Raw genomic sequence first — 27,790 nt, 5'->3', positions numbered from 1 at the left:
TCTTTTGGCTGCTATTGATTGATAGACTCAACACCAGAGCTATGCTTCAAAGAAGGCAATTTCATCTTCCTCTTACACCTGCGTCATGTGTGGAAACAGAGAGATTGAGACGAGAGACCACCTCTTCTTCAAATGTCCATTTGCTGCTGCTTGCTGGAAATATTTGAATCCACGGTTCATAGTAAAGATGACATACATGATAATGTCTCTCACCTCAAAGACATTCTTAAAGTGTCTTTCCATATGGAAATTCAGATCCTTGCTGCATGGAGTATCCGGAAGAATCGAAATGACTATAACTCCAACAAATTCAGCCTAGCTTATATCGCTGTAGAATTTTTTTTGCTGGAGAGCTTATACTTGTCTGGCATAGAGCTAAAAGAAAAAGGCTCGGAGGCTTCGAAGCCTGGATAGCTTCCTTTAGATGATTTTTCTTCATTTATTTTGTACATATTACTCTTTTTTATTATTAATATATTTCATGGCAATAGGCTTTTAGCCTATTAATCTTTGCCCCTAAAAAAATGGGGTGCAGAAAGCCACTTCTAGAGGAGTTAGGGGAGATAGACTTAGCGAGCTGCCTGATGACATTCTACTCAACATCCTGGAAAGGGTGGACACTATAGATGCCCTAAGAACCTGCATCCTCTCAAAGCGAATGCTGCAGCTCCCGACCATGCTCTCGCGGCTTGACATAGATATTTGCTTCCATTACTCCCATGGCCAAACTTTTCGTCCTGTTGTTTGGTACAACAATGCTGTAGCTGGCGTCCCAGAGAAGATCCTTAGCGCAAGGAATTCAGAAATCCCCATCCACAAGCTGAGCGTCAGATTCTACGTGAGGCCTGCTGAATGTTTCTCCATCAGCAAAGCTTTGGCTCGCACCATGGCAATCCAGAAGGTTGACGATGCTGAGTTTGTTCTCATCACAGAGAAGTCTTCTTCAAAATGTACACATGAAGATCTCCTATGTTATGCGAAGCTGTTTAATACTTGTCTTGGTGATTCTCCACCTGCATTTGCTAGCCTCACGCGTCTGCGACTGCGCAATATGAGGTTTGGTGAGCTGTACATCCCCAACATCCTCAGCACTTGCAAGCGGTTGAAATCTCTGCGTCTCTCCTTCTGTGACGCAGGGGTCCGTTCGGTGCTGCAAGTAGAACATTCTCAACTTGTTGAGCTCCTCTTCCAGCACGGGAAATTTGGGGCAGTCCATCTCAAATGTTTACCAAAACTCCAAAGTGTGATATTTGTTGGTTGGTCTTACCATGATCACCTGACTTTTGGTTATGTCCCACAACTTTCAAAGATAAGTCTTGAAGAAATGGGTACACTACCACAAACCGATATATCCCTGTTGGGGGACTTCTATTCCTGTCGGGTCCGCAGCCGGCCGACAAGAATAGAGGTATATTCCTGTCGGCCGGCTAGAACCACACAGGAGAAAAAAAAATATTCCTGTCGGCCAAATAGAAGCACACATGAAAATGTATATTCCTGACGGTTTAGAAGCCCACACACATGAATAAGCAAATATTCCTGTCGGGCGAATCTACACCGACAGGAAAATAAGCTACTCCTGTCGTGTTTTTCATTGGGCTGACAGGAAAAAAGTCTATTCCTCTCGGGATTTTTATTTGACCGACGGGAATATGTATTTTCCTGTGGGTTATCCACCGACAGGAATAAGAAATGGAAATGTTTTTGAACATTTTGAGTTTTTGACTTACCAAATGAGCTCAAAATTAGGTGAGGCTAAGCAAGTACTCATGTTACGCACTAACAAGCTTGAAATCAAATTATCAACATTACATGTGCGATATGACCATACCTTGCCTTGAATGGTTCAAGTAAATCAAACTTAGGTGTAACATCTTCTATTCAATTACTCTCAGCACATTTTCGTTTGTTGGATATAATATTATTTGGCCATGTAGTGTAACATACGAATCATGTAAAAGGTTGGGAATGTACAAAATATAATTTTTATTTGATACTACTAGTTGGACAAAATATTGTGTTTTTGATGTTTTGAAACTATTTAATTGAGGTAGTATATGAAACAAGTACAAAAAATATTATTCCAAAAATTAAGGGTCAATCTACGAGCAAGCATTGCTTTGATTTAATCACATAAATAAGATAATTTTTTAATAGTTCTATAGAAAAAAGTTTAATGTGTCATTTTGCATTTTAATACATTTTCCGCTTGGTATACACACCAAAAGACGCACAGGAATAATTTACCTAACCGGCCTCTCAACATAGGCCCGGGCCCGTTAAAAGACGTACAACCCTAGCTACCCTGCAGACTCCTTCGCTCTCGCGCCGCCCCCACCCCCACCTCCCCTCTCCTCCGCCATCCCGCCGCCCCCGCCTCCACTCTCCTCCGCATCGCGCCACCCCCGCCTCTCCTTTCCTCCCTCGTCGGGCTGCCTCCCCTCTCCCGCTCTCTCTCTGCGCGATCTCGCCACCAGCCGCCCGTGCCCCCTATAGGTCACTGCGCCGTCGACCTCCCTTCCTCGAGCCACCCTCCTCCCAGCCTCAGATCTGCGGTGGCAGCGTGTGGGCTTGGCGACAGCGGACTTGTGTCGGCATGGCGGCGGCCGGCTTCGATTTGCAAGACGATGAGGCTGTGGGATTAGAGAGCTAGGCATGCCTGAAGGTGTTTGTCCACAGCGGACTACGTAACCAACATCCAGTTCAACCCAGCGGACGACGGATACTTCATCCGCGGCTCGCTGGACTGCAAGGTCCAGATCTGGAGCATCGCCGACCGGCAAGTCGTCGACTGGAGGGACCTCAACGACATGGTCACCGCTGCATGCAGCACCCCCGACGGCCAGGTATGCCGCCATTGACGCTAGATCGAAATTGAATACATTTGTGCTTGAACTGTATTTTCTTTCCTAGGCTGAGATTGCTGGATCACACAAGGGGTTCTGCAGATTCTATAAGACAAGAGGATAGTTATATCAGACTGAATTTTGAAAACCCGGGATATGAATACAAGCATGTTCTTGGCTTGTCACTCCAAAGAAGTCCAGCGGATATGAACCCCGGGATATGAATTTTGAAACCCCTGGATCACACAACAAGTCGCCCTTATATATGATGCAGTCCAGCAGACAAGCATGGTATCTGATGACCTCTAACCCGAAGAGGCATGTAACTTTCTTCGCCTCGTACATGCTCTTAGGCAACTTGTTGCCCGGAGGAAGTACCGTACGTAGGTAACTCAGAATCTCCGTGAATCCCGAGTCCACGATGTTGTATTTTGCCTTTATACGCAAAATCTTGAGCGTTACTTCTAGCACATTGTTATCCACGCCGGCATTTTCATATAACGGTGTCTCGGCATTCTCCCTCAGCTTCTCGAACTTACGGGACACCTTCTCATCCTTGGGTCATCCAACTGATTCTGCAGATGCTGATCGTCCAGCATTTCAACCATCCTACCTGTTGAAACATCCTGTACTGGATCCTCGCCACGGTATGCTTCTTCACCAGGCTGGTCATCAGACTCCATGTTTTCCATCTCAATGCCGTCATCGACTTTAATACCATCCTCCCCGTGAGAAGTCCACCTTGAATAACCAGACACAAATCCCCGCATGAGCAAGTGCATCTCGACATCCTCTAGTTCGTACAGCTTGCTGTTCCGACATCTCACACAGGGACAACACATCTTATCACCCCCTTTCCTATGCATATCTTCCATGCCGGCATCAACAAAAGCCTTCAGCCGCTCTATCCACTCAACACGTAACCTGTCCTCATACATCCAAGCACGGCCCATCAAGCTACAACACAATTAAAAAAAAAAAAACGAATCAGCTTGATCGACAAAAATGGAAAATTTCGGCATGACCTTTGCTAAAAAAAATAGCATTTTGCACTTCGAAATTCGATGCCTGCATCAAAAACAAATTACCCCCACCCACATCGGCATGACGGCCGGTATCACATCACATAAGAAATACACGGCACGAAGGCTGGTGTCAACACACATTTAATATGCTTGAACATGCACGTACACCGGTCCCGAGGTTAACCTTAACCCTAGGGCTAACCCCCAGGGGCTAAGCTCCCCCATAAGCAGCAGCGGCCATGGACTCCAGAGAGAGAGCTAGAGAGAGAGAGAGCTGCAGAGAGAGAGAGAGCTAGAGAGAGAGCGCTCATGGAAGCAAATTAAAGCCATAGAGAGGGCAATCCAGGGGGGAGGGCAAAGCTATGCTGCGGGGGAGCCATGGATAGAGCGGGGGCAGACCGGGGGAGCCGCTACAGAGAAATCGGGGCCGAATTTCCCGCCGGCGGCCACGGCGCCATTGGTGGCGATTTTGCCAAATTGGAGAAGAATAGGAGGAGGAAGAAGGGAGAGGAAGAGGGAGGAGAAGGGGGGGAGAGCTACCTGCCGGCCGCCGCCATCAATTTTGGCAAGGCTTCGCCGGCGCGAGTGAGGAGAGAGCCGCAGCTGGTCCAAACAGACGCGCGAGCTCGACCAGCTGCGGCCTCGCACATTAGTTATATATAGGAAGGGCACTAGTGGCGGGTGTATGGCTAAACCGCCACTGGTGATTTCCAGTGGCCGGCGAAAAAATGAACCGCCACTGAAGGGTCAATAGTAGCGGGTTAAAGGAGGCCCGCCACTGGTGCTCTCCCACCAGTTTCTCCGCTTTAGTCCCACCTCGCTAGTTTACATGAGTTTCGACCAGTATAAAAAGGATTCCGCCACCCCACTTACCGGTGGTTACTACTCAGTGCTCAGTGCGTTCCCCATTCCGGTTGAGTACTAAACGAATGATTGGGCGGTGCTTAAGGGGTTCAGGGACGGTCACTGAGACTGAGTAGTATCATCATGTATCGGGTGGTCTAGCAGTGGTTGTTCTTTTTTACAGCCGTCACTGGTTGTTAGGGTTTCCATGGCCATTTCCAGTGGCGGTGACAAACACCGCCACTGGTGATGGAGCACCAGTGGCGGTGACTTGTTTCGGGAAAATATTCACCGCCACTGGTGGTGGGGCACCAGTGGCGGTGATAATCACGGCCACTGGTGGAGCTCCTGGATGCCTCGAGAGGCCTCCAGTGGTGGTGTGTTTTTTGGTCCGTTTTAACCACCACTGGAGGGGGATCACGGATGGGGTTTTCTGTAGTAGTGAAGGTACATTCACATAGTATACTGTATATGTAAGTCTATTGAATAGCATTCTGATGTACAGCATGTTGCAACATAACTGATGTTGCTCTTATCCTTGCCGTATATTGTTTCTTCTGGTAGTAATAATGGTCGTATAAGTCTATATGGGATATAAGCCATGTAACCGTGTATCTGAGCAATGTATGGATGGATCCTTGATACCACTGTTGTGGACTTGTGATCATTGTTTCAAAGTTTTCTTGTGAAATATTGACTGTATCTGAGGCAAGCGCCTGACTTCCCTTTGGCTTATTGTGCAGATTTTGAAGTACATACATCTCTTCTTCTTGCATATAATGTTATAAAGACTTAAATTTTAAATGCAAATTGATGTTTAATTGGAAGAAATGTAACACAAGCACCTTATTTTTTTTTCAGTTAAACTTTATTGAAACTTGAATTGTCGCACCAGTGGCACCCGGGGTACCACCATTGCGCAACGCGTGGGTCATCTCGCTTGCTCCCCGTAAGGACGGCACCCCGGGCAGCGCGGTGGGAGATGCCCGGGAAGCCATCAGTCCGGCAGGACTAGCCGGGCTGCGGGGGTTGCCCCGGATGGCAGCGCGAAGGTTCCCGTCAGGGCGCCCCCCGGGTAGGTCACTTGCCGGGGAGGGTGTTCCCTGGCGCAGGCGCTTACAACAGGGCCGGTGCCCAATGCAAGCAGAGTATTGGCACCACGTGGCCGCCTGGGAGGCTCTTTTTGTGCAGGGCTAGTCAGGGCATGGAGTATGGCACAAGCAAGCATTAAATGCTCCGACAGAAGGGTGGTTCCCTGTCTAGTCAGCCCACAGTGAGTGGCTCGCAGTGAATCTAAGGCACGTACCGCCCTAGCTACAGCACTTTGCACCATGCATGCATGCCAGGGCAGCAAGGGCAAGCTGGCTAGGGTCTTTGCTCGACACTTGTCCCTCATGCACCGAGGCACCTGTGGTATCCCCTTGAGTATAACAGGAGGACCAGTGCCATCGGTCGGGGGTTGGGGTTCTTTCTAGGTTACACTCCAGTGGAGTTTGGGTGAAAGTCTTTAGCCCAGAAGTAGCAAGTAGCCACTTAGCAGAAAAGGGAAGAGAATGCCCGGGGGCTCCCCCGGCAACCTGTAAACACCTGTTCATTGGCTAATACAAACTCAGAAGCAGGACGTAAAGTTTTACACCTCCGGGTGGCCCGAACCTGGGTAAACAGGCTTGTGCATTGTACGCTCGTCATTGGCCTCGCCGGCGATCCCCAACGCCCACTGCCGAACCAAAAAAGGGTGCCTCACATCCCCGGTGTCTAAGCTCCGGGCTACGACATCTGGTGCGCCAGGTAGGGGGCGCGTCCGGAGAGCTCGCCGATGACCGCCGACGCCGACGTCTGCAGCTACATCAGCTTCTTCTCCTCCGACGACAGAACCCATCGCTATGCCTCCCAAGCGGGCTAGCGACTCTCGGATCGACCCGCGTGGTGCCCAAGCGGCGCACACGCGATCACACGACGTGCAGCCCACGTTGCAGGGCCAGGAGAACCCTGAGCCCTCCCGGGTGCAGCAGTAGTCGCAGCTGCCACCTTCGCCTCCTCGGCCATCGGCGGACAACCGGCTGTGGGGGCCAGCAGCTCCCAGCGCCGGAGCCAGTCGCGTGAGCGGCCACAACGGGCCCCCGCTCCACTCACCCGACGGCAGCTGCGCCACGAGCACACCGTGTCGCGTGCGACGCCGACGGGATCTCGCCCTACTCACCCGGGGGCACCGGGGGACAGGGCGGAGGGCAGCCGGTCGGAGAATCGGCAACCTCCCGCCCAAACCCCGGCGGAGGCTATCATAGCCGCGTGTGTCATGATGCGCTACGAGCCACCACAAGGCACGCCGGCGCATGAGGCGTGTAGTGCGGAGCTGGACGTGCTCCTTGCGCTCGCCGCCCAGAAGCCGCAAGGCGAGGGCGCCCCTGCTGGTTCAGGCCGAGGGCAGAACCCGGGACGCGGAGACTCGCCCTACATCTCGGGGCAAGGAGAAAACCCTCCCCCGCAGGGAGGGCAAGGAGGCGAGAATCCCGTGGGATCCTCGGATTCATCACCGACCGTTACGCAGGGTGATGCGCGGGGCGTCCTGAACGCGCAAGAAGACCTCCGCCAGCGCCTGGAGCCCCGGCGCCGGCGTGAGGCAAAACGCCAACGCCTAGAGGAGCAGGAGGATGCTCCCATGGGTGCCGAGGACGGCTGCACCGCGTTCACCTGCGAGCTGCGCCGGGTGACATGGCCCCGCAAGTTCCGAGCACCGGCGCTTGGAACGTACGACGGGACCGTGAACCCCAAGGATTTCCTTTTGACCTACACGTTGGGGATGCATGCCATCGACGCCGATGACAAGGTCAGGGCCAACTGGTTCCTGATGGTCCTCAAAGGATCAGCGAGGACCTAGGTGCCCAACCTGCCCGCCGGGTCCATAGCCTCCTGGGCTGACCTATGCGAGTAGTTTGTGAGCGCGTTCCAGGGCGGCTAAAAGCGTCCGGGAACCATGGCGGAGCTACACACCATGGTGCAGAAGCCAGGGGAGACGTTGCGGAGCTTCGTCAACCGCTTCTCCAGTCTCTCCTACTCCATTCCAGAGGCGGAGGCTGCCGCCATCATCAACACCATCGCCATCAACGTCCGCGACTCCAAAATGCGTGAGAAGCTGAGCACGCACCGGATCCGGACGACGCAAGAGCTCTACGCCTTGGCGCACAAGTGTGCCATGGCCGAGGAAGGGCGTTTGGCGCCCGAACTTGCAGCTAAGGCTGCCGCGAGTCCCGCTAAGGGCTCGCAGAAGAAGAGCTCCCGAAAGCGCAGCGGGAAGCAAGTCCTTGCCACCGAACCGGGGGCTACCTCGAGGCCTGCGAAAAAGGCCTCGTCCGCCGGCGGGTCTGGTGGCAAGCCGGGCGACGCGCCCCGCTGCCCCATCCACGCCAACGCCACCCATGACGCGCAGGATTGCCGCATCCTGCAGGGCATCAAACAGAGGGGCAAGCAGCGCCACGAGGAGCGTCGAGCAGCCGGCGCCTGCTTCAACTGCGGGGACATCGAGCATCTCTCCCGCGACTGCCCGAATGACCCCAGAGCTGGAGCGAAGCCTGCCGGCGGGGATGCCGGCAGAGAAGAAGCTCAGGGGGGTCGAGCCCAAGCCCGCGCCGGCAAGGAGCAGCCTCCCCGGGGACGAGACAAGGCTCGTGCTGAGGAGCAGCGCGGGTCCGACTACAGTGAGGGCGACGAGCCTGGCTTCCAGGAGCCCGGCGGCGTCGCCTGCATCCATGGGGAGCTTATGCTCTCTGATCCCATAGCGCGGAGAAGCGCCTCACCCGGGAGGTGTGTGCACTGTTGCCGGACATGGAGGCACAGCAGCCGTTGAAGTGGTCGCACGTGCCGATCACTTTCAACTCTGACGATCACCCAACCCGGCAGCTGGGGTCAGGGGTTCTTCCCATCATGGTCTCACCGATCATCGAACAACATGACGGTGACCAAGATGCTGGTGGACAACGGAGCGGGGTTAAACCTCTTGTCCGCCAGGTTGGTGGAGAAGCTTCAGCTGCTACTGGAGCAGATGAAGCCCACCAACCCGTTCCGGGGAGTAAACCCCGGGATCGTGCGCCCCCTGGGGCACATCACGCAGCTGGTTACCTTCGGGTCCCGGGAAGCGTTCAGGACTAAGCACCTTGTGTTCGATGTGGCTCACACCCCGTTGCCGTACAACGGGATCCTTGGTCGACCAGCGCTGATCAAGTTCATGGCGGCAACCCATTGCGCCTATGGCATGATGAAGATGCCGTCCACGTACGGAGTCCTCTCCATCAAGTGCGATCTTAAGGACGCGGCTTGGTGTGTTGGCGAGGTCGTCAAGGCCGCCGCCGTAGCCGATTCCGGTGACGAAGGCGTCGCCGGAAACGAAGGCTCGCTGCCTGGTGACTGCCCCGCATTGAAGAAGGCTCGTGTTACCCCGCAGCAGCTTGCCGAGGGAAGCACAAGCTCTAGCTCACGCCCCGGCAAGGGCCAGAAGCTCAAGGAGGAGGCTGCCAAGGTGAAGAAGCTGCCCCTCCAGGCCGGCAACGAGGAGCGCACTGTCACCATCGGTGCGAACCTCGATGCCAAATAGGAGGACACCCTCATCACTTTCCTTCGGGAGAATGCTGACGTGTTCGCTTGGGAACCATCGGATCTTCCTGGAGTCTCTAGAGAGGTGATCGAGCATCGACTTGTGGTGTGTCCAGATGCCTGCCCTGTCAAGCAGAAGATCCGCCGGCAAGCACAGGAGCGCAAGGATTTCATCAAGTAAGAAGTGGACAAGCTGAAGGCTGTGGGGGCTATCAGGGAAGTACTGTACCCCACTTGGTTAGCGAATCCAGTTGTAGTACCCAAGGGGGAAAATAAATTACGCATGTGTGTACACTTTACTGATCTTAATCGTGCATGTCCCAAAGACCCTTTTCCTGTACCCCGCATTGATCAAATAGTAGATTCCACTGCCGATTGTGATTTGTTGTGTTTTTTGGATTCTTTTTCCGGCTACCATCAAATCAAGATGGCAGTCGAGGACGAGGAGAAAACGACGTTCATCACCCCGGTTGGCTGCTACTGCTACACGTGCATGCCTTTCGGGTTGAAGAACGCGGGCTCAACATTCCAACATGCATTGCGCGAGTGTTTGGGACCCAGCTAGGCCGAAACGTTGAGGCCTACATGGATGATATCATCATCAAGTCAAAGCGCGGGGACTCGCTTATTGATGACCTGCGGGAGACGTTTGATAACCTCCGCAGGATCAAACTCAAGTTGAACCCTGAGAAATGCATTTTTGGTGTAGACTCGAGGCAGCTTCTAGGCTTGTTAGTTTCAGACAGGGGGATTCAGGCCAACCCAAAGAAGATAGAAACTATCGAGAAGATGGAGGCTCCCCGCAGGAAGAAGGACGTCCAACGCCTCAACGGTTGTGTAGCCGCGCTGGGGCTCTTCATTTCAAGGCTGGGCGAACGCGCCTTACCTTTCTTCAGGGTAATGAAGAAGAAGGGCCCGATTGATTGGACCCCCGAGGCTGAGGCGGCGTTCCAGGACCTGAAGCGGTACCTGAAGTCGCCGCCAATCCTCGTCGCCCCCAAGCCGGGCGAGCCGCTGCTGCTCTACCTAGCGGCGACTGACCAAGTGGTCAGCTCGGTGCTTGTTACCGAGAGAGAAGAAGATCTCCCAGGGGCTGAGTCAGCCCCGGCAACCGCCTCGGACCCGGGAACCGCCATCGAGCCGGCGGCGTCGACGCCACGCAAGCGACTCGTGCAGCACCCTGTGTACTTCGTTAGCACGGTGCTGCGCGACGCCCGCGTACGGTACCCGCAAGTGCAGAAGCTCTTGCTGGGGATTCTGCTAGACTCACGCAAGCTGCGCCATTACTTCCAGGCGCACCGCATCACGGTGGTGTCAGGATTCTACCTCGAGCGGGCCGTCACCAACCGTGAAGCCACCGGGAGATTGGCTGAGTGGAGGATAGAGTTGTCGGAGTTTGATCTACACTTCACGAACACCAAGAGTATCAAGAGTGCCGCTCTGGCTGATTTCGTTGCAGAATGGACCTCAACAGGCATAGAAGAAGAGGAGCCGGAGACTAGCCTGCCCGGCAAATTGGACGAAGGCCACTGGATCATGTACTTCGACGGCGCGTTCAGCCCGCAGGGGGCTGGCGCCGGAGTCGTCATCGAGTCACCTACGGGCGACCAGTTGAAATTCGCCATCCAACTCGACTTCTCCAACTCCACCAACAACACGGCTGAGTACGAGGGGTTGCTTGCCGGGTTGCGGGCGGCCATTGCCCTCGAAATTAAGCCCCTGATTGTTCGCGGGGATTTCCAACTCGTGATCAACCAGGTTAACAAGGACTACGACTGCCCGCAGATGGCAGCGTACATGGATGAAGTCCGCAAGCTGGAACGCAAGTTCAAGGGTTTGCGATTCGAGCACATCAAGCGCAAGTTCAAGGGTTTGCGATTCGGCTGATGAACTATCCAAGTGGGCAGTGGAGCGCCGGAAAGCCCAGGCGGGAGTGTTCTAGCACAGGCAGATTGCGCCTTTAGTCACTCCCAAGCCGGCTGCCGGGAAAGCGCCCCCGGCACCCGAAGGAAAGCCCGCAACAGCGGAGGTCCATGCTGCCGATGTGGCGGCATGCATGAGTAGGGAAACCCCTCCTTGGGCAGTGGACATCGCCCGCTACCTCAAGGAGGGAGCCCTCCCTGAAGACGACGTTGCCGCGGAACGCGTAGCCTGGCAAGCCAAGATGTATGCTCTGGTAGACGGGGATCTCTGGTCTGGTCCGTCCCGGGTCCCTGGTCTGGTTAAGTGGGTAGCGTGTGCAAGTCCCCGGCAACACAAAGCGCAACACACGAGGATAGGAAGATCCACCCCACGAGTTAATTCCAGGAGCAAGTGCCAAATAGAACCAGAAAGCAAGCTTTCTAAAAGTAGCAAATGATTACATGGACTAATAAAACCATAATTGTTCAACGGCGCCAAGCGCCACTTGCAAGAAACAAAAGGAAAAACAAAAGCTTGCAGGGGACTATGACGGCTGGTTGCCGGGGTCTTCCGCAGGGGGCTCCGGCTCCGGCTTCCTCTGCATCCGCTCCACCACTTCGTCGACGAACCTGCCTACTGCCCTGGTGTGGGAGGGGCCGTCCTCACTGTCCGACCACGCGTCCAACAGCGTCTCGAAGGGGAAGTCGGGGTGGTGGTAGTGCACCCGGGGGAGGATCGTCTCGGCGATCTCCCTGGCGCACGACGCTATCTCCCCGTCACAGAACTTGGAGATCCACACATCCAGCGCCCCGAGCTTCCCCACCACGTCGAAGAAGATTAGGATCAGGGTGCTAACGTCCGTGCCATCCACCTTCGTGGCCTGCAGCTCGAACCTCGGCAGCAGCTCGCGTACGGCCTGGGCGATCTCGTGCAGCTTCTCGGTCTCCCTCCGCCGCTGCTCCGCCAACTTGTCGTGGTTGCCACGCGCCAGCACCACCGCATGCTTGGCCTTGCGGAGGAGTTCCGTGCCCCGCACGATCTCCTTGGCCTTGCCCACATTGTCCTCGCCCATCTTGTTGAGTTCGCCCTGGGCGGTGGCCAATTCGGACTCGAGATGGGTGCTCCTTTCCTTGGCGGAATTGAGCTCCTTCTCTCGCCGTGCCAACGCTGCTACCACGTCCTCCGTGGCCTTGGCCTGCTCCTCCAGCTTCGTGCGCAACGCCTGGAGCTGGGAGGAGTAGTTGTTGACCAGCTCGCTCTTCTCGTTGAGGCGAGCTTGGGCTGTTGCAAGCACCTCCTCGTGCTCCTTGTTGTCCTTCTCCCGCGCTGCGGCCAGCGAGTCCAGTACTTGCTGGTGCTCGGCGCGTTGGGCCTCCAGCTGCCGGTGGAGCTCTGCGTCGGGGACGACCGGCGTTGCGGCCTCGTCCCAGGCCTGCCGAGCCAGGCGGGTCTCCTACCTCAGCCGGGAGAGCTCCTGCCGCTCCCTCTCCACATCCCGCCGCACTTCGCCCAGCTGACCCTTCGCGAGCTCGTGGTGCTCCCTCACCTTGTTGAACGAGGTGACGAACGCCAGTTGCTGCTCCTTGATGGCGTCGAGGAACTGGTGCCCCTGATCGTAGATACTTGGGTCCCAGGTGATTGGGTCCCAAGTCGCCCCGGCAAGGATGCCGACGTCCGGGCTGGAAGTAGCGGCGGACGAGGACGATACCCCCGCTGCCATGGTCTGACAGGGGGAGCATCGTCCCCTTGCAGGGGAGCCGCCTGCTGCTCCCCAGCCACGTCTTCCTCCACACCCGCGCCAGCGGGTTGCGGGTCTGGTGGGGGGGCCACGCCCCCGGCAGGAGTCGCCTCCTGCTGACCGGCTGCGGGGTCCGCGCCTCCGGCCTGCGGGGCTGGGGACGCGCCGTCGAGCCCCACTCCGGTCGCGGCGGTGGGTGCCACCACCGTCGTATCTGGGACCGGGTCGGCGGCAGGCGTAGTGGCGGCGCCGCTGGCCCGCGTGTTGGCCTGGCTAGCACTAACACTGGCCCGGGTGCGCGGCTTCTTGCTAGGCGCGGCGAGCGCGGCGTCGGTTCTCCCCCTCTTGCCGGCTCCGGCCGGAGCGCTGTCCCTGCAAAGCGTCAATGAAGAAGCGAAGGAATCAAGACAAGCACAAACTTGTAAATAAAGGGGGAGGAAAGACGTCAGCTTACCTTGGGGGGTTGAGCTTTAGAGAGTAGCCGGTGAAGATTCCCCGCTTGGGCGGGACCGCGGACCCTCGTGGAGTTGCCGCCGCCCCAGTTGCTCCAGAAGCCACCGAGGAGCCTGCGGTCGTTGCAGAGGCGGCCGCTGGCGCTGGCGCTCTTGGTCGCCGCACCAGCGGCACGTCGTCCTTGTCCTCACCCTCCGCCTCGGGGAGGACCGTCCAGGCTCCAGCGACGCAGCCATCCTCGTCGCCGGAGGACTCGTCACCGGGCCAGCTGGAATCCGATCCCCCCTCGCTTTCCTCGGCCACTTGCTTCCCGCGGGCTGCGGGTGGCGGAGGCTTCGGGCTGGGACCGGGGGATCGGACATCAACCCCCACTCGTTGCAGGGTGGGTAGCTGCCGATGATGTCGTGAAGGCCCGCGACGCCAGCGTGAAGGGATGGAGCCCCCGGGGGCAGCTCCGTGAATGGAACGTCCTCGCCGGTGATTCCCTTCACCCACTCCTGGATCACCTCTGGTGTCACACCCACGCTTTGCAGGCGAGTGGTGTCGCCAAGCCCCGTGTACATCCACGCGGGACGAGACCGCAGCTGCAGTGGCGCGATGCGCCGGCTAATGTAGGTGCGCACCACATCCAGATTGGTGAGCCCCGCTAGCCGTAGGTCCTTGATCTCCTGGATGATGGGAAGGAGTTCCGCGTCTCGGCTGTAGTGGTCCCGCCAGTTGCCGTTACTCGCCGACAGCTCAGTGGGCGCATGAATGAACTCGTCGGGCTCATTCACGTGAACCCAACACTAGCTCCCGCGCCACTCCTTCTCGATCTTCTTCTCGCTCCGCACAATGAACTCCGACTTCATCTTGTCGCGGGCGCGGAACGAGACCCCCAACGACATCGCTCCCGACTGCTCAACGCGCAGGTAGAAGTAATGACGGAACAACGCCACTGATGGCATCACCCCGACAAACCCCTCACAGAGAAATTGGAAGACGGCGAGAAGGAAGAGGGAAGTGGGGTGGAGCTGCGCAACCTTCAGCTGGTACGCCGCCATGAGAGCCTGGATGAAGAGGGAGTACGGAGGTACGAACCCAGCAAGGATGAAGCGGCCGAACACCCGGAAGTCGTTGTCCTGGTGGTCGCCGCCGGCGAGGAAGATGAGCATCTCGCCGTACTCGTTGAACGAGGAGGTGACGGCGTGCCGGATATTGTCGACCCCCTCACCGTTATAGCCGGGCTTAAAGAAGGCCCGTGTGGCTCTCATCTCCCGGTTCTTCTGGTCCTTCTCTGACAAGGGCTTCTTGGGGGCTTTCTCGCCCTTGTCGACCGCAGAGCTTTTGGAACCCTTCCCTCTCTTGGGGGCCATAGGCGCCATGAGGAATGTGGGCGGCGATTAGCAGGATTCAGGAGCGCGAGGAGGAATCGGGATGAGGAAGAAGGACTGGGGGCTAAGTGATTGCCCCTCAGCATAGCGGTGGGGTTTTATAACACCCCAGCGTTGAGCAACGGTCGCATCCGCACCCTACGGGTGTGCTGGGGATAACTATGCTTAAAGAAGGGGAGTGCGGGACGTGACCTTAACCACCCGCAGTTAAGGGGAGGTTAGGGCGGAAATCTCGCCCCCACCACTCTGCCTGTAACGGTGAAGCCCCTGGAGCAGCACATGAACGGGAACCCAAAATGACTCGGGACCCACGCGTCGGTTAAGGGCGTAGCCCGGCAACCGACCAAGGATGACTTCGCCCGGGGACAGGCGTTGCCGGCCCACGCCCGGGGGCTACTGTCACACCAGTGGCACCCGGGGTACCACCATTGCGCAACGCGTGGGTCGTCTCGCTTGCTCCCCGCAAGGATGGCACCTCGGGAAGCCACCAGCCCGGCAGGACTAGCCGGGCTGCGGGGGTTGCTCCGAATGGCAGCGTGAAGGTTCCCGTCAGGGCGCCCCTCGGGAAGGTCACTTGCCGGGGAGGGTGTTCCTTGGCGCAGGCGCTTACAACAGGGCCGGCGTTCAATGCAAGCAGAGTATTGGTACCACATGGCCGCCCGACAGGCTCCTTTTGTGCAGGGCTGGTCAGGGCGTGGAGTATGACACAAGCAAGCATTAAATGCTCCGATAGACGGGTGGTTCCCTGTCTAGTCAGCCCACAGTGAGTGACTCGTAGTGAATTTAAGGCACGTACCGCCCTAGTTATAGCCGGGGCCTAGACATGAATGAACTTTGGTGATACTGAGTACTCGCTGCTGAAAGGAGAGCCCTCTAATTAGCATTTCTGTTATTTCTTTCCGCTGTACTTATGGTCTAAATACATGGCGTATATAGTTTGCTACTTTATTTTGCACTGACGAAAGCATGCTGGTTTATGTGCAGCCTGCCATAGCTGCTTTTATCCGTGAACATCTTTATGAGGTTAGATGTACTATCCCCTGCTATTTGTTGTTTACAAATTAATGAAAATTTCTTTGATGTTTTTTTTGTTGAGTAACAGCATGCATGTTTTTGTCTTTCATTTATAAGGTCGTTTGTTAGCAAATATATGATGTTTTGCAGATTGCTAGTCAAAGTGTTTCTGCTATGAGAGAAGCTAAAGTTTCAAAGAAAAGGTGAGCACCAAAATTTGCTTCAAATAGGTTCATGCTAGGGTCTAGTGTCGTTATTTTTTTGTATATTCATTTTTTGTTTTGAATCTTATGTTTTTATTGGAGCTGTGGGACTAAAATCACTATTAACTACAACTTGTTTTAATTTTGCCAAATTGATGTGATCATGTTTTTTGCAGTAAAGCCATGAATAATGCAGTGGACATGTTCATGTATTTCGGCAGCAAAGGAAGTGTAATCCGGTAAGATCTGTTTGGTAACAAGCTTCTATACAATAATGTCTTGTATAACTTGGTTTCTATTGCATCATTTATTCTCCACTTATAGGGACTAAGGCAGGGATTTGTTGCAACTCAAGTGTTTGTTTTTCTGAATCACTACCACAACGCTGATAAGGTTTCTAGCCCATGCAAGTTATGAAGACTACTTAGTATGGCCTAGTTGTAGCTTCCAGTTGATTTATTAGTTTTCTGCTTTTAAGTTCTAAATACATCTAGGTTGTGATCCTTTGATTTCCTGTACTGAAGGGCCTATGTACTGTTCTGCTTGGATGTCACGAAAAATATTAGCCATGAGCTTGTGTATTCTGCTGCTTCGATGAAATGAAAAATATTAACCATGTGTAGCCACAGTTATTATGTTTTGAAGAAAATCTGGGCTGAATTTGCATGTGGGCTGTATTCTGGACTTAAAGAGGCTCTGGCTGCACTATTTTCTGTCGGTTTTTGCACTCTTTTCCTGTCGTGCTTGATGCCATAGAAGGTTTATTCCTGTCTGTTATTGTCACATTTTCCTGTCGGGGTCACCGCACAGGCCAAATTGTGATTTGGCTATAAATTTATATTCCTGTGCGTTGCCCGACAGCAGTGAGCCGACAGGAAAATTGCTTCGCCTGACGAGCCTTGACCTGACGACGGATTATATTCCTGTCGGTGACTGACGGGAGTAGCCGACAGGAATATATCTCTTGTCGGTTAGCACACAGGCATATTGGAATATCCCTGTCGAGCTATCTCTGTCGGCTATTCCTGTCGGCTCACACACAGGAGATATATTCCTGTCAGGAAAACGCATTTTCCTGTCGCTTCTCGGCTGACAGGGATATTCGCTTATGTGGTAGTGGTATTAGTTCGACTAAGAATATCCAGTTAAGTCAGTTCCTTGCTAATGTCCCCTCGATACACTACTACAGAAAGGCTTATCAGTAACGGTCGAAAAACAATATCAGTAACGGTAGGGGCCGTCGTTACTAACTTTATGAATTAGTTATGATTTTTTCAATCTTCAAAGGTCTTCAGGGGTCATCAGTGACGGGCATAGATGTAAAACCCGCCACTGATGTGTGTTTTTGTGATTTTTGTGATTTTTCATATTTGGCCATTAGTGGCGGGCTTTCCGTACCCGTCACTAATGAGAGTTCATCAGTAATGGGCGTAGTACGCCCGCCACTGATGATGAATTATTAGTGACGGGTGTTGTGCGCCCGTCATTGACGAGGGGTCATCAGTGACGGGCATGATAGGCTCGTTACTGATGATTGTCATCAGTGACAGGTGCGAAAGGCCCGTCAATGATGACTCGTCACATATGCACTGTTTTGTAGTAGTGATAAAAGGCATGCATCTGAATTTTAAAATTGAAAAGGTACTTACTCTAATCATCATGTCTCATTCCTACTACTACAAACTTAAGTGAGTATTCAACTTAAAAATAAAAAAACCTAAGTGAGTCTTTTCTAGCTCTTGAGGAGGAAATTTATTTGCAGCTTGCACTCAGTTATTAATTAGCTTCTTCTGTGCCATATTTGGGTTTTACCAGAATGCCCCAAACTGGTTAGGCCTGTGCTTGGCAAACTACATATTGTGAATCTGGATAATCTTCCTGAAGGATGTGATATCGCTTGGACCATGTTCATTCTTGAAGCTACACTCTCTCTAAGGGAGCTATGCATCACGGTGTGGTATCGTTGGTGCGAAATGGAGACAGATGAGGATTTTCGAAACAAAAATGGTTACTGTGAGAAAGCAAACGTGGAGTGGCAACCTTCTTCTTGTGACTTCAGGCACAAGAATCTGGCTAAGCTTACCATCTATGCATGGCTTCCAACCTGATGAATACCTTGTGCGATACGTTAGGCGCGCCATGGAAGTTGCAGTGAACATGGGGGAGATATCCCTGCATGACAGGAAGGTGAGTGCGTGCTGCAGGGTGTTGGATCCCAAGATCAATGTTTGTCCTTCTAGATATCCGAGGACTGGCGAGGAGAAGGATTTGTTGAGGCTGGAGATTACCAATGAGTTGAGGATGGCTTCGCCTGCTGTGATCCACTTTCGGTCCTAATAATTGAGAATAAGATGCATGGTATCACTTTGATGTAGAGTCTATATGATTTACTTCAGGTCCTAATCCTGGAGTCATGTGTATCATTCATGGGATCACCTGGCGTACATGAGCTTGTGCTCTCTACAAGTTCCTGATTTACCTTTCATGTTTCCCACACAATGAGCACCTTTTATGCAGATTTTTTTTGCGGGGACTTTTATGCAGAAATTGAAGAAAACAAAACTATATAAAAGTACAAGTTATTGATGGTCCCTCATGTGTTCTTTTTTATTCAGTTCATGAGCAATGCCTCTATCATTTGGTCCAGCTCTTGCTTGTATATGTTTTTTGCACGAAGAACATCATTTTTCATTTACTAGCGGAAATGCCCGTGAGCTGCCACGACCCACGCACACGATGGTCAGGGATGTTGCTTTCACATCTGTTTAAAGCAGGTCAGATAACAATTGGTTACTCAATGCATAGCCATAGCTTTGCCTGTGTCTTGTAGTATAAAATTTGAATCCACATGTTCACTTGGATAATAAACACCTGAATTGATTGACCTCAACTTTAACCGCAACCGTCGTAGTCTGGTCAACATCGTTGCCGGTGGTAAGGTCCGTCGACATTAGCCAGTGAGCTGCACTGCGCTGCCACGGATCAGAAGCACGATGGTCGTTATGACCATCTTGAAAGGTGATTGCGTGCATCACATCTCCTAATACCAACGATTGCTGAGTGAGGCGCTCTCATCATCGTTTCACTTTTGTGTTGGTCGCGCTGCCGTTTGCCACTCTTCTGACCTCCACTTGTTGCGCATCTTCGTTCTTTGTCGCCTTTTTTAACTTATTTATTTCATTTTTCTATATGTCTATCATAATAAAAATAAAGAACAACAAGTCTACATGACCCAACATTTGTTCATGTAGACACAATATTTGTACTGATACATTTTAGCGATTGTCAAAAGTGAATAATCAAACCAGCATTCAGTAATGCATTGAAAAAAGCAACCATTTTAAGGTACAAATAATAAAGAAAGGCTGAGGGTTGACTGAACACAAAAAATCCAAGGAACTTGAACCAAAAAGCTAGCCCAATTCCCTTCACAAAACGCGGAGCACCTGAACTGAAAAATGCGGAGCCACCGCCAAGTCAAAAACGGTTCGTGTGCCTTTATTTTCTCTCCCCGTCCTCCTCTTTCCCGATACCTTTCTCTTCCCAGCACCCAACCCCCAACTCGTCCCCGATGCTGGAGTGCGGGAGCCCTAGCCGCCGGATGGGACGCCTCCGGTAGCCTCCCCGCCACCGCCCCTCCTCCTCCTCCTCCTCCTCCTCCTCCCCCTCCCCCTCCCCGTTCTCCTCCGCACGAGGACCCCCACATTGAGGAGGCCAAATCCAGTTCCTGGTGAGCCGGACCTCCTACTCCTCCCCGTTCTCCTCCGCCCCTGCCTCAACCCTCCCCGACAACGACCGGAGCCGCTTCGCCGCAAGCTGCGTCGACCCGGCCCTCTCCAGTCCTCCGTGAACCACTCCGTCGCAAACTGCAGTAGCAGCTCATCCCTCGTCCGCCCCTGCACGTCGTCTTGCTTCAGTAGCAGCTCAAGGTGAGGTCTGGAAAAACCGATTTTGCTCTGTGTATTTGCTATCCGTGAACCCTATTTGCAATGTCTAGTTGCTGTTGTGTGTGGCTATCTCAAAATTGCAGTTTGTATTTGGTAACCTGAAATTGCAGTGTGTATTTGCTTAGAACAGTTCTACAATTGCTCTGTCAAATTGCATTTTAATTTTGGTTGAAAATATGGTAGATAAAAGTGACACCGATTTTATAGAGTTCTGTTCAGAATGGCCGTCGAATGAACTGAGGATAACAGTAGGATTATCACCGAGTTGTTTGTCGAGCAAGTGCGGTTGGGAAATAGGCCAAACACTCACTTGACCCCCACTACATATGAGGAGGTTGCTCGTAAATTCAAATGCTAACCGGTAAGAAGTACAAGCAGTCCCAACTGAAAAACAGATGGGACAAACTGAAAGGTGACTACAGCATATTCAAGAGACTAAAAATACAGACTGGATGGGGATGGGACATAGAGAAGAACACTGTGAGACAAGATGCTGAGTGGTGGAAGAAGGCTAAAAAGGTGAGTTGTCATGCATTTGTCTAGCAAATTATAACAATATACTTGTTGATTATTGACGGGTGCTATTTGTAATGTATACCAGGACATTCTTGGTTGTGGCAAGTTCAAGAAGCAGGAGAACTTGAAGATTATGTTTGAAGACATCACTAGTGATGGTACAGATCATTGGAATCCTACGTCGGGCGTACCACCCCCTTCCAGTGAAGCATTAGCAAATGCTTTGAATGTTGATGACATCCATGATCTTGATAATGAAGATACCGAAATGCAACGAAGTCCAGGTAATGCAGGAGCTAGTACCTCAGTCAAGAGGCTTGGAAAATTTGTTCATGAAGGGAGCAAGAAACCCAAGACTGCAATTAATGGTGATGCAGGAGCAGATTACAAGGATTGGTGACGTTGTTGTGCAATTGCAATCCTCTTTTGAGTCTTTCATACGGGCCGATGACGCTAGCTCTGTGAAGACTGTCATGGATGCAGTCATAGAATGTGGCGCTAATGAAGGTAGTGATGAGCACTATATTGCCACCGAGTTGTTCGCTAAGAGAGACCTAAGGGAGATTTTTATGCACATGAGTGTTGGGTCTCGTTTACCTTGGCTCCGCAGGAAGTATGACCACAAGTATCCGAAGTAGATGGTTCGATTTTATTTATGTGTAATGGTTGTTTATGTAGCATGCTATCGAGGCTATTTGTTCACTTTGTTGAACCATTGTTTGGAATCTGGCTTGTAATGGCTACTTGGATAATATTTATCTCTATCTATGGATTGTAATGTCTACTTGGAGATTGTTCACAGCTGATGATGCTAACTATTTATAATTATATTTATCTATGGTATGTACAACAACTATCTGGAGATTACTCACCTTGTATTATGATAACTATTTATAAGTATATTTATCTATGGTATGTACAGCAACTATCTGGAGATTACTCACCTGGTATGATACTAACTATTTATAAGTATATTTATCTATGGTATGTACAACAACTATCTGGAGATTACTCACCTTGTATTATGATAACTATTTATAAGTATATTTATTTATGGTATGTACAGCAACTATCTGGAGATTACTCACCTGGTATGATGCTAACTATTTATAAGTATATTTATCTATGGTACGTACAACAACTATATGGAGATTACTCACCTTGTATGATGCTAACTACATGTGACTTGTTCATTTTGTGTGTGCAGATGTCATCTGACAGTGCCAGTGAAGATGCTAATGCTTATGAATGAAGAAACAGGTTGTTTTCCAACATGTGAGGCAAATGTCTATCATGTCAGCTAATGCAGCAAGCATAGTTGGAAAATATTGTGCAAGCTGGTTGCTGAAGGCTGAACCTAGGACATCTATTTTGAGTGGGTTTTGATGGCTGCAAGAGACTATTGACACACTAGGAGAGACCTATACAATGCTGAGAATGAGTGCAAGGGTATTCTTTAATCTTCATGACTTGTTGGTTGAACGGTATGGCCTCACACATTCCTCCTTTGTTAGCAACTACGAGTCTCTTGCTATGTTCTTGTGGACCTTGGGTGGATGTGAATCAAATAGGAGGACACAAAACCGTTTCAAACATTCACCAGATACTATCCACCGCAAATTTCATGAGGTATTACACTGTGTGGTCAGCATGTCAGTACACCACATAAAGCCAAAGGATCCAAATTTTCGCAATGTGCATCTTAGGATTAGAAATGATAGAAGGGCGTACCCACATCTTAAAAATTGTATTGGTGCAATACTGCAATAGATGGGACTCATATTAGGGCAATGATTCCTATGGACCAGCAAGTGTATGAGGTACATAGGAAGAACAGGAGCAGTTCCTCGGAATGTGATGGCAATATGTGACTTCGATATGCATTTCACTTATGCTTCAATTGGACAACCCAGTGCTATGCACGACACAAGTGTGCTCTATCATGCAATCGACAAGGACAGGGCCACATTTCCCCATCCTCCAAAGGGTTAGCATTTCTACTTGTTGTTAATGCAATGTAATTTTATCTTCTAACTAAAATGAAATATTCTTTTTGGGTTTTTTTAGGCAAGTACTACCTTGTGGATGCTGGCTATCCAAACAGATTGGGCTGTCTTGCACCATACAAAGGAGAAAGGTACCATGTTCCTAACTTCCATAGAGGTTTAGCGCCGAATACTCCTAAGGAGAAGTTCAATAAAATCCACTCGTCCAAGCGCAATTGCATTGAGAGAGCCTTTGGAGTATTGAAGAACAAATGGCAGATTCTTCTCAAGATGCCGAAGTACTCCGTTGATACCTAAAAGATGATTGTTGCTGCGACTATGACATTGCACAATTATGTTCGTGCCCATGACAAAGAAGATATCCATTTTGAGCGCTGCGACAAGGATCCAAATTATATGCCAGAAATTCTGAAACGGTATAAGAGGTATGCTGTTCCTCCAGGTGCTTCCGATTCATCAGCTCTGGAGGCAAACGGTGATGACATGGATGCGATTAGGGAGCTTGCTACTGCCATTGCTGTAGTTCGGTGATCCTTCGGGCATGCTATTAGATACGTCGGTCGACCCAGCCGGACCCGAACGCGTCGTGGTCGACCTAACTTTCCCTCAGGTCTTCCCCTGTCGACGTAATTTCCTTTTTTCTTTGTTACGAAGAAGGTTTCTCCCTCCAGCTGAGACCACCTTCCTCAAATCAGAATCGTGCGTGCGGTTGCCGTCAAAACAAAAAACCGTGCCTGCCATTTGGGGTTTCTTCGTTCGGTGAAGTCGGGGTGTCGCTGGCGAGCGGCTGCACTGGGATAGCGGCCGGCAGCGATTGGCGAGCGGCTGCAGGCTGCAGCTGGGATTGTGGCATGCCTATGCGGTGGCGGCGGTGACGGCTGGGGAAGGAGCACTCAGCGGCGGCGCGCGAGAGCAGACGTGGGGCGAGGCAGCTGGCTGGCTGGCTACGCGTTTGGCCGGCTCGAGCCTAGGCTGCACCGGCGGCGGTGGTGGTTTGGGCGGCGGCTTCGACGACGACTGGGGCCTGAGCGAGGAGCAGCTCGACAAGCTCGAGCGGGACCTCGCCGCTTCCCAATCCCGCCTTCTCGCCGGCGACGAGGGTCTCATGTTCCTGCCTCCTCGTGAAGTTTCATGAGTGCATTGATGGCCCGTGAATCCTCCACCTTTCTCGTTCCTCTGTTCCACCGCATTCAGATCCAGGCGCAACAGAAAATAGGGGGAGAAGAGGGACAACGTGGATCGATGGGGGCCGGAGCCTGGGACGCGACAGCCGGCGTCAGAGCGGCGGTCGGTGCCTCGGACGCGGTCGGCCACGGCGGTCGGGCGGTGCCTGAGACTCAAACGGGGTCAGAATGGAGCGTCGATGCGGCAGTCCGGCGCGAAGCCATGGCTTGGGCGCGGCGGCCGGCGGGACAGAAGCATGTTGCGACGGCATCCAGCAGCCATGAAGTCATTAGCAATTACCAAAGGTAAATGGATTCTTTGTCAACCCATCACTAGGATTTTAATATCTTGTTCTGCTTTCTCTTTGGCGTTATTGTACTTAGCTCAACCGGTAGAGCTGCACATTAATTGTTCGATGAAATGGAAGACACAAGTTGTATTTGCAAATTGGACAAGTGACTGCAGTTTGATGTGAAGAGAGTGTGTTTAATTCGATGCCATTTGCTTGAGCTTACGAAAAGATTATACTGCAGATTTGGCCTGATCATATCCTTTGAATTGTTGTTCTGCCGGGAGTTCATCTTTCAGGAACTTTTGGATGGTAGATGCATTAAACTTGTGCCCGACGGAAGTTTGTCTTAGTGCTTATGAAGTGTTTTTCGCCGTCAAATTTTGCTCACGATATTTACTTCTTTGGTCTGTTATGAATTCGAATTCTAGGTTGAATCAGGGTTTTTTTGCATTAAGAATAGTCAATTGTATCCTATTGTTTAGGGTCTCTGTTTCCCCCAATTAATTCATGTTCACTGTAATGATTTCAGGATTGATGCATATTGCTCACTAGGCCGGCTTAGGCAGGTGTCGTGAGCATAATTGAGGTACTTGAGGCTGCATGCCACTAACAACTATAGATGTTCTCCGAAGCATGGCCTGGTCGGCACAGGCAAGACCATGCTCACCGAGGTCAACCTGGGCCACGCCGGCGTGGCCTTTATCAAAGCTCCGAACTGATGCATGGGCACTCTGTCAAGGAGCTGAATGGTGGGTGAGGTCTTCCAGGCTGACCCCGACCAAAACTGGTGCCAGCCACCGATTGCTGGACCTTCTTGCCGAGCTGGATGGGTGTGATAGTGTGGCGCATCGACTAATTTTCCATCAACGTCTGTCTCACCCTTCTCACCGAGGTGGATGGATGCAATTGCCTTGTATAGCTTGCATTTTTATTCTTCCTTTTGAGTCTTCAGAATGCTTCATTAATTATTTATTTTTGCTCCCTTGTTTTTGTTGATTGTAGGTTTCCAACAGGAAAGATATTTCTGATATTGGTAATAATGATGAAGTGTAGGATCAAGTAGAAAGAGGCCTGTCAGAGAGAGGTTAGGAAATGATGTAGTTGATTGTCATTCATTTGGCAGCCAGCTGAAAAATAAAAGGTATCCTTCATTGACCTATCTCATATACATTATGTGATGAAACAAGCGTTACATAGCTATTAAGTCGATGTAATATAAAAAGTGAGCTTTGAATGCCTAATGATTCAGATGGTCACAGAGTTAATCCCTATATGATAATTCACCCCCTGCTTTGTATCATGGGTTCAGTTTAAACGATCTTGTGGCTGCAGAGTTGAAACCTGATTCATATGATTTTTTTTTTGCCTCACTGTTGTGCTTAGTGCATCGTAACTAATTCATTGTGTTGAGAGTAGATTCTCTTTACCTGATTTCAGATAGAAATTTACGGGATGGCACCAATGTGTATGAATGTGGAGAGCTTCAGCTCTCCATTCCTGATCGATTACTGTTGCTTCAGTAATGCTTTGATGTTCGAAGGAGTTGTTAATTCTTATGTGGCATTTTTTTAGCAGAATTCCAACGTGAGGGGACTTGCAGCGGCAATGAGAATTGCATCATTCATACAACTTTTTGTTACTTTCTTCTGTGAGAAATGCTGATCTTTTGCAACTCGAAACTCAGAAATTTTCTGTTCAGTACAGGGTTTCAGTTTCAGTTCCTATGTGCTTGCATGATGTGTGTTCAGTTCAGCACTAGAGTACAGTGCAATTGTGTTTCAGTTAAGTTCATGTGTCCGCATGCTGTTTATTTAATTCAGTACAGGTTTTTGTCTTCAGTTCAGTGCAGGTTTTCAATTTCAATTACAACTGAACAAAAACAAGAAAAAGGTTTATGGTCTACTATTACATTGAAGTATGTCTCCCACTCATGATCCTAATTCTCTGTTTATAGCAGTCTACCAATCTGCTTTGTTTCTAGCAGTTCAGTTTCAGTCTACTTTGCAATCTTAATTCTTTGATCACATATATTTATTAGAAAACAAGTCTCTTTATGCTTTGTGCATACTTTTCCCATTTTTGATATGACCAAGCTTGCACGAGTTGTAAGCCCCATGGTTAATATCTCTATATCTTTAATGCTACCACCATGTATTTTTAAATAGTAAGTCACTGCAATGGTTTTTTTGCAAACTTATGTAGTATAGTAATTTATTATAGATAGAGATCTTTTTAAGTTGTTTATTTATGACTGAAATGAAATGGTGTACATTGCTCCATGCCTCCACTCGACCAGATCATGTAGGACTTACAACTCCTAGAACTTCAGGTATTTCCATAATTTCAAAGTTGTTTTGAGTAGCATGTTTTGCATCATTAGCCCTGGCCTATACTTACAATTTCTAAAATTTCTAAGACATAATATGTGCAATCCTATCACTCAAAGTGGCTCCATGTGAAAGTTCACTCAAAGGCTGCGCAACAGGCTAGGTCTCTCTATGAATTTTACCATCTTATTTGCAGAAAACAAGGAAGCCGGGGGAGTGACTTCAAACAAGAAGATAGGACATCTGAGACATCTGTCAACTCTGTAGCGTTTTCGAAGGATGCTGAAGGGGCCCTCCAGGAAACATGTCGTTAATCAGATTTTGGGAATTAGTGTATTGTTATGCCTCTATGAGGAAGTTCCTTAGAAGTTTCTTGATACCCCTTGATTCAGCGATGTGTTATCTTGAAGATTTTTCAGATAAAGACTTAAAACTACGTTGTGATGGTAGTGTGTTCAGAAATTAATGTATAGCTGGTGCAGTATAATATTTAGTATTGTTGGCTTCGATGATTGGCTAAAAGCTTTGGCACGGAGGATACTAAACAAGCACGAGCTCTCACGGTCCTCATGTTCCCCTCTGGTAACTTTCCTACGTTGCTAGATGAGCAGAATTTGATGGGAGCCATAATTTTACGTCAATACTGGCCTGCATGCCTGCCGCACGAGCTGATGACGGGCGACATAAGTTTACGTTGAATCCGGTTTGTACGTCGGTGGTCATTTATCAAGTCGCTAGAACGTAATATTACGTTGCATGCATCAAGATAGTGCGTTGCATGCATCAAGCGGCTGGTCCGGTGCATGCAGAGAAATAATTACTCTATCCCGCTTGAATCGGTTGTAACTTTCTTATGTTGCATGCAGAGAAATTAGTTGGAGGGCTCGGTCTGGCGCGGGCGGGGGTCAGGCCGGGTGCAGAATAATATTCTGCACTCGGGAAGTCAAAAGATATATATATATATATATACACATATATATGTATGTATGTATACATATATATATATATGTATGTATATATATGTATGTATGTATGTATGTATGTATATTGATAGATATATGTACATATACACACACATATATACATATATATATATATATACATACACATATATTAATTTTTGAACTTGTCCGTGACTGATGCTTTTGTCGTTTGGAATTTGTCCGTGACTGATGATTTTGTCGTTTGGAACATGCAAACTGTGATGCTTTTGTCGTTTGGAACTTGCGAACTGTGATGCTTTTGTCGTTTGGAACATTTGAGACGTCATAATATATGTTGATTTCTATATATGTGTTTAAATTCTGGTAAATACCTTCTATATGCACCTACAGAATTATTTTCTTTCAATTCCACCGAGAAACACCTGTGTATCGAACCTATTTTTGCCTTCAGTGAGCTGGAACCTGGCTATTCCAGCTAGAGATCCTTCCAACGAGCAGCCTGGGCTCTCAATTCTCTCCTCGTCCGGGTGCAGCAGGAGCTCCAGCGCCCATTGCAGCGAGCAGGCTGGGCCAATTCTCTCCTGAGCCGGCCCATGTTGATTCCAGCGAG

The 27,790-nt window shown here is 50.6% G+C and overlaps 1 long non-coding RNA gene and 1 pseudogene across 1 annotated transcript; both read left to right on the top strand.

Annotated features, from left to right (window-relative positions):
- Positions 1-85: 85 nt before the first annotated feature.
- LOC100838741 lies at positions 86-21,699 on the top strand (annotated as a pseudogene).
- A 1,354-nt stretch (positions 21,700-23,053) lies between these two features.
- Positions 23,054-26,749, top strand: LOC104584574. Its single transcript, XR_732354.3, has 3 exons — positions 23,054-23,922; positions 24,439-24,801; positions 24,912-26,749. It is a non-coding gene; the product is annotated as an uncharacterized LOC104584574 (long non-coding RNA).
- Positions 26,750-27,790: the final 1,041 nt, after the last annotated feature.

This window comes from Brachypodium distachyon, chromosome 1 (assembly GCF_000005505.3).
Source record: "Brachypodium distachyon strain Bd21 chromosome 1, Brachypodium_distachyon_v3.0, whole genome shotgun sequence".
NCBI lineage: Eukaryota > Viridiplantae > Streptophyta > Magnoliopsida > Poales > Poaceae > Brachypodium > Brachypodium distachyon.
This window is presented reverse-complemented; position numbering and strand designations above follow the sequence as displayed.